This window comes from Styela clava, chromosome 1 (assembly GCF_964204865.1).
Source record: "Styela clava chromosome 1, kaStyClav1.hap1.2, whole genome shotgun sequence".
Lineage (NCBI taxonomy): Eukaryota > Metazoa > Chordata > Ascidiacea > Stolidobranchia > Styelidae > Styela > Styela clava.
The window spans coordinates 10514882-10522914 of record NC_135250.1 but is presented as its reverse complement, the minus strand read 5'-3'; positions in this window follow the sequence as shown (position 1 = coordinate 10522914).

Sequence of the window (8033 nt, the reverse complement as noted above, 5' to 3'; positions counted from 1 at the left end):
CAAATCCAAACAGTAATGAACAATATAATTCACAAAGATCAAAGAGGTTTTATTCAAAACAGACAAATAGGAGAAAACATACGATTACTTTGCGATATAATAAACCATACAACATACAATGAAATACCTGGTACAATTATTGGATTGGATATTTGTAAACCATTTGATAGTGTCGAATGGTGTTTCCTGTTCCTAAAAGCATTCGGATTTCAAGACAATTTCATTTCGTGGATAAAAATTCTTTATAACCAAAACAAACTATTTGTAACAAACAACAATTTCTTTTCTGGGGCAATTATTCCACAAAGAGGGCTTAAACAAGGCGACCCAATCTCATCGTATTTATTCCTTGTAGTAATAGAAATTATCGCAACGATGGTTCGTAATAATAAAGATTATCACTGGATTTAAAACTGCAGAAAACGAAATTAAAATAGCCCTAGCTGCAAATGATACAATAGTCTTCACTGATGGTTCATCTAAAAGCATTGAAACCTTATTTCGAACAGCTGAAGTGTTTGTAACTATATCAGGATGCAAAACAAATGCTGAAAAATCACAAGCAATGAATATTGGAACTAAATGTGGCATAATTGAACAAAATATCCACCACAATCTCAACTGGACTTATGAATTTAAATTATTGGGAATTACAATTACGGCTGATTTGAAACAACTATATGAACTTAACTTACCGTATAAGTTGCAGCAAGTACAAAACATTATTCAAATTTTGCGTATGCGAAATTTAACAATGGTAGGAAAAGTATGTGTAATCAAATCATTAATTATATCGCTATTTACATATCAATTTACATTTTTACCTGTTACTATTCCCAAAAAATTTGTTAAATCACTGAATTCTTTAATATTTCATTTTTTATGGAATTCAAATTGGGAAAGAATCAAACGTAAAACATTGATTGGCCCAAAAAAGAAAGGTGGAATTGATATGGTAGACGTTGAAAGTACCTTTATTTCTAAAAAACCGAAATGGTTGTATCACCTCATAGATGAGTCGAAAGGAAAACCATTGAACTTTATTATTTACGTGATATAGAAATACATTGTTTGCTGAAAGGAAATTTATGATATAACTCTCGTTTCATAAAAAATCTTCATTTTATAACAATTAAGGATACACTTTGTACCAGGTACATATATAAGGAATTAACATCTAATGCCAATATCCATCTCTATAATGAACCATTATGGTACAACAAGAAATTACAATATGCAAGAATGCCATTTTTTATAAAAAAAAAAATGGAAAGAACACGAAGTCTGTGAATTACACCATTTGGTGAACAGAAATTCTCTATTCACTTATTTTCAACTGATAGAACATTACGAAATAGAATATAACGCAAATTAGTATAGGGACTATTATAAATTAATTGGTTGCATACCAGAATGTTGGATGGATTGTATTTAGTGATTTTATTTGTTTACATAATATAAATATGTTTGATTTTGATGAATTTTTATCAAGTACATTGTGTGAAAATACGTGCCGCTCATCGTATGAACTTATTATAGAAAATAAATTTATTCCACCGGAGAAACAACAGAGGTTTTGAAAAGAAAATCTAAATTTACCTAATGACTTTGATTGGCTGTCATACTATTCGAATAATTACTATTAAACGATTGAAACTAAATTGAGATCTTTTCAAACTAAATTTTTTTCTGAAAGCTATCGTGCTAAATAATATTTCATATGGATTTAACTTGGTGAATTCAAATCTATGTGGATTTTGTGAAAATGCCATTGAAGACCTTTTTCATTTATTTTTTGACTGTCCAATCACTCAAGATTTTTGGGCACAAGTTAATCCATACTTATATTTGATTACTGACAATCCGGCAATTACTCTGGACAAAAAAGAATGTTTTTTAGGTTATTTTAACCCTCCGAATAACATGTTAATCAATCGTATATTAATTTGTGATCGTTTTATATATCGATGTAAACTGCAACGTATTCTTCCAATATTTGGCATTTTTGTTGACTTTATCCAAAGTGTAAAAGAAAGCGAGAAAAGGTATGCAATTAACCGGGGCAAATTACCGTTACATAATAAAAAGTGGAATAATATGTCATAGTTGAAATTGTGAAATCATGTTAAATATGTTATGCATTTGTAATATCAATTTATACGCTTGTCTATAATTTTACTTATATGAAAACAATAAAAAAAAAGGATTTGAATTATTGCAACAATTAATCTTTCAGTTGGCTAAAATATGTCGGCTACGCTTTATCTTTCTTACTGTATGAATTCGATGAACAGCGCTTATGAATGTTTCCCCAAGCATCAGTATTCTTGTTTATTACTGTAATTATAACCAATCAGCAAAAAAGTCAATAATGACGCAAGTCTTAACACTTGCAATTTCTGCACCCAGCCGCTCATACACTTCCGTCGCTCAAACGGATATTCAAACATGGTTGCAAACATTGCCTCGTGTTTGTAGTTTTGAGTGATATTTGTCAGTTTTCAGTTGTGTTTCAAGAAAATAATTGTGACTTAATGAATTTAATTGTCATTATGTCTTCCGCGGAGCTTTACTTTAGTTGCAGTAACAAAATTGAATCTCGCAAATGCTGCGATGGATAAGGCTAAACGGCACATGGCTGATTAATTTTTATTAAAATGATTCTCTTAAACACGTAAACCAGTTTATAAACGCCAACACATCAAAATACTCTCAGAATAAGCATAAAGTTTGCGATAGTAAAGTATAGGGGTAATTTTTAAGCTATTTTGCACTATCCGTACTTGTCTTTAGAGGTCGCCCTCGCCCGCTATTGTCCACCTTAAATGAAGCGATATGGGTATGTTTTTGTCCCTTATGCATGTTATGCCGCAGAAGATGTAGTGCTACATTATAAAATACTCCCATAGCACGTTTCTTGTGTCCTTTTCCTCACGCCAAATAAGGAGCTTTGTCGGTGGTACGCGGCCAAAGTAAAAACAGTACAGTGGTACGCGGTCAGTAAAAGGTTGAGAACCACTGATGTAGAGAAATGTTCAGTTTCTGCTCACCCAAGTTCGCCCCAACCGCGCAATTTATTTAAATTCTTATCTTTCAGATTTCTCTATATTTATAACCTTGTTAACAAAACCGAAGCCACCAAAAAAGGCCTTGTACCGAAGAGGAATCGAGAATCTCGGTTTATCCAGAAAATCGTATCCAGGCTGTATAGTGTTGCGGTCCTGGGATTTAACACGCTACTTAGTGTTATTCCAAACTTCCTGTTTTACTGTGCATTTCGTAAATTGAGTCGTCAAAAATTTGCTGACTTGGCGACGAACATCCTTCAAAGATTGTTCTGTACTGAAGAATTCGACCAAGACACCATCAAAGAAGCCCAATTTTATTCATGAAAATATAGCAGCCACAACGAAGACACTCAAACGACGTTAGTACAAGAATCTCATGCTTTCGTTGCACGTGATGAAAACGAAGAGGGACAAAATTTGTCTTATGGATGTCGAACGGTGGTTGGGAGAGAAATCAATCGTTTATTTGTCATCACAAAAACGAGTTCAAATAAAACCGATGCAATGAATAGTACTAATTATGTTATTTGTGAGGTCGGAGTCGTGAGGGACCTGAAAAGATCTTGAAGTCGAGACACCTACAGCGCTGTTACAGGTTAGCATAAAAAGTAACATGAATGAGGGATAAAATATATAAATCCCAAGTATGAGTCACAACTCATGCAAATACAGCAGTTGCGACATTAGAAATATTTGAGAATATGACAGAGGGTGAAACTAGGAATATGTAACTATCTCGGAATAATTACTAGAAATGAATGTGAGGAAAGCAGGATAAAAAAAAACAAAAAAATTATAGAAAAGGCAAATTTGGCAAAATATACAACTAAAAACTAGGCAAGGCAAACACTAAATATTTACAGCAAATACAATTTTGGGGACTCGTACAACGAATACAAAAATTAACAGAGTCTAATGTTGGTTACAAACAAACTATTATATTTTTAGTTAATGTCCGCAATAAAGATAAAACGATCGAAACATTTGAAAAAAAATAGCAAACGTAGATTGAGGGCAATAGACTAACGCGCTCCACTCTGAACGATCCTTGAATCAACTGTTAATGTAGCAGATATTCTCGTATTCCGACTCCTTGCATCTATTTTTGTCCGAGTAGCTTGACGGTAGCCTGTAGACCAGGCTGTTAAACAGTGCTGCTATATGACCAAGCAGGAAGAGGCCAAAAATATGGGAAAATCGTACGTATGACGCAACAAAACCCCCGTCAATTGAGGCTTGGCGTGCATTTTCAGATCCTGTTTTTTTGCCAACACAATCAGAAAACGTCTTAATGATGACACTCTCAATACTCAGTTTTATGGGAAATAAACAAGACTGTTTGTAATATTGTGTGAGTGTGTTTTAAATTTATTAATCCCGAAATCAGACGGTGGAAATCTTGACCCCGGGATTTCAAATCTGACAACCAAAGAGCAACCCTATTCCAGACACCAAAAGTTTGAAGTCTTGTTCTATATATGTGAAATATATTTGGTGTTCGATATATAAAATAATTTACAGTAACTCTTACTTTTTAGAAAAAGATATTTCGGAAAAACTCAATATAATTAATAATTATCAGATACCATTTTGCACAATCGTATCGTGATAGTAAAATGTACGTAAGGTACGTTACGTATCTCTGTTTCTGTGAAACAATGGGCAAATGCTTTTATCCCCTTCTGGCGGCAGGTTGAAATCTGTGAGGTGTATGACTTGAGTCACCAATGTTTTCGATACATCATCTCAGCTTCTGGATCACAAATGTTGCCATTTTGCCTTAGCTGTTTTCCCCTTTCCATTGTCACAACATTTATTAAAAACAGAAAAAACTCTTTTTGCCCACGAGGTCTAAGCTGCCGACGCCATTGTGACATAACAATGGTCATTTCGTCACGGCGTATTGGGTCTATTAGATTAGAGTTAGACCACAATTTTCAAGGGTATTCAAGTCAAGTTTTTTTTTTCTTTTTGGCAAAATATGTCATTCAAGAAACGGACTTGGTCTGATGACTAAGTGCAGTATGGCTTTACCTGCTCACAGTATGTTCTCCAGGTTTTCTATTTTAAGGGGGGTGTGTTTTCAAATTCAGGGGGTGGTAGATATTTTGTTATTAGTGATAAAACTATTCGTATTTTTGTTTTGTATTCGACTGATCATCTTCACCGGCATATGAGCCATTTTCCTAATATTCAAATGCATTTTTATTTACGTTAAGAATCAAAGTATGGAGTCACACCTGAAAATTAGGGGGGTGTTTGAAAATTTAGGATGTAAGAAAATCACTGCCTTCTCATCTGAACACTACGGAACACAGCGTCCTCAGTGCATTCTTTGCAATGTTATATGGAGCACCTCCAGTCTAGCACCGGCTAAATTACGAGAGCATTATACGAGGTTGCGCTCTTAGTTAAACAATTTGGGGTTCGACAGAAGCTTGCGAATAGCGCAGGGGTTCGGCAGGCTCACAAAGGTTAAAAAAAAACAATGTTCTAGCAAAAGAAGATGAACATAGAGTACGTGCGCGATTACAGACACTGCCTCTGAACATAAAAGCACAATTTCATTATTACACTTTTCATATATATATTTATAAAGTTACATTTCAACTCATCAACATATTTTAATTTCAATGTGCACTCCATTTCCTTTTTCAACACCAGAATCCTATAGGACAAGGAGAACCTTCATTCGTTTCAACTGCCAAAATAAACGTTTAAAATTGTGTTAATAATGTTAAAAATCAGCTTATGTTCGTTTTGTAGGTTATTTTGAGACTTATAGTGTTTCCATCAATAAATAAACCGGCGTTTAGTTTTTATTAATTGGCCATAAAATCTCGCATTCGCATATTGATATACAATATATATATATACAATATTCTCAGGCAATAGTAAACAGTAGAATAAAAACTATTAATATGGTGGAAATAAATTCTTCAGGTAATTAAATACTTAGGACATTTGGTTGTCCAATTAGATTTTAACTTACGTTTCACCGGAGCTGATTGAACATCTTCAGCTAGTAGAATAGTGGTAGCAAATAGAAACGCCGTGATAGAAGTGAGATCTGTTAAACGGATGTTTAACATGTATTTGCCTGTACGAGAACATAGAGACTCATTTAAAGTTGATGTTACACACTGTCGTTACTTAGTAAAACTACTTCCCTTTTCAAATGTCAATTGGTACTTTTAATGAGTGTACAAGATAGTGAGGAACATAATGAATTGTAAATTTTACAGAATCTGATATACAAAAGTATTTGAGACCATCTTCCCGCTGTAAAGCGTATAACTGTCGTATTCTTACTGAAGTCTCAGCTCAGGTTTATGTCTGAATGTTTTATATATATGCAAAAATCAATGATATATAATTTCCCCGACAATGTGCCGCAATGTCAGCTCATAAGTTTATGTTGATATTAAATATCAGGACTCTGACAGAAACAGGATGCCGTAGTCTGGCAATTTTAAGGAACGCTGTTTGATGCTTTTGCGCGGCTGAAATTGCAGTATTCTGCCAATATGCAAGATGTCTAACCTTTCAATGTTGCAGCAATTTTGAAATCACACCCTTCTGCTCGCCTCTGTCACTCTATTATGGTGTTCGGTTTTGATCGCTCCAAGTGCGCCTTATCATTCTCATTTCAAGAACTTCACATCTAATTAAGTAACTGCTTAGTAATATTATCAAATGACAAAATTTCAGGAGTAGCAGAACAAGTCGATGAAGAGTGCCATACGAGTGACTTGTATCTGGCGGCACAGTATTTTTAGTGACTTTTTCCTAATAGCTAGGCTTACCATACATCCCGCTTTAGGCGGGACAGTCCCGCTTTTTAGCGTCTTGTCCCGCCGTCCCGACAAGTTAGCCAAAAGTCCCGCTTTTGCGTTCAGCCATCCAGCATAATACACGATCATGTTCTCGTTACTGTTGTTGCTGTGTAGCGCAACGCTAGCGTCCTTACTGAAGGTGAATGCGGTATTTTGTTTGTTTCGTTGTTTCCCGCTAACATTGTTAGCGAACGTATGACACGTAAAATCAATTTTAATTGGTCCTGTTCGGAGGTTCGCGTGAATGTAACATTGAACAACGTTTTTTAATAGTGTTATCTACAGAAAAGCATGCTTGGCCGAATAAGTAAATTCTCAATGCTCGAAAACGACAGACTATTTCATTATTCTTTATTCCTTTTGCTGTACATGAAAAAATCTAAACTCGGATCATTTGTATCGGTAGCGTCTATTCCTTTCTATTTTTCGAACTGAACTCGATATTTAGACAGAGAATATGCGCATGAACTCTCGATGACAATATGGTCAATGAAGACAGCCGGGATGGCTTAAATGTAGGTCTGTATAGTAAAATTGGAAACTGTAAAGTTACAGGGGGCGTCCCGCTTTGAAGTCAAAAAATATGGTAACCCTACTAATAGGTGTAACTTGAAATACAGTCAATTTGTGAGCTCCGTTGTTATCGAAATCCCCAATTATAACTGGGGATAATTCAATAGATATTTAATTCGATAGGATAATAGGTTATTACTGTTGAATGGAAAATGAATGTAAAAATCATCAACTTCATAAATGGTTCCACGATTGAAAAGATTCCTAAAAAACCTTCCTCGTTAAATCAGAAGTAGATATAAAAAGACTTCAAATATATATGAAAATAATTATATATGAATACATCCGACATCATTTATATACTATTCGCCTTGAAATTAAGCATTTCTATCATATATTTCCTATCTTGCAAATTGCTAAGACTGAAATACCACACTGACTTAAAGTGAGATAATTAATTTGATGGAAAAACTTCACTATTTTTATATGAGTCTTTTGTTTCAAGTAAAGGAATGTCCAGTTTCCGATCATCCAAGTTCCCCTCCATCGCGCAATGAATTCGCAGTTGGCATTTTAGGTTTATGGCCTTGTATCAAATAATAATCGAGATAATCTC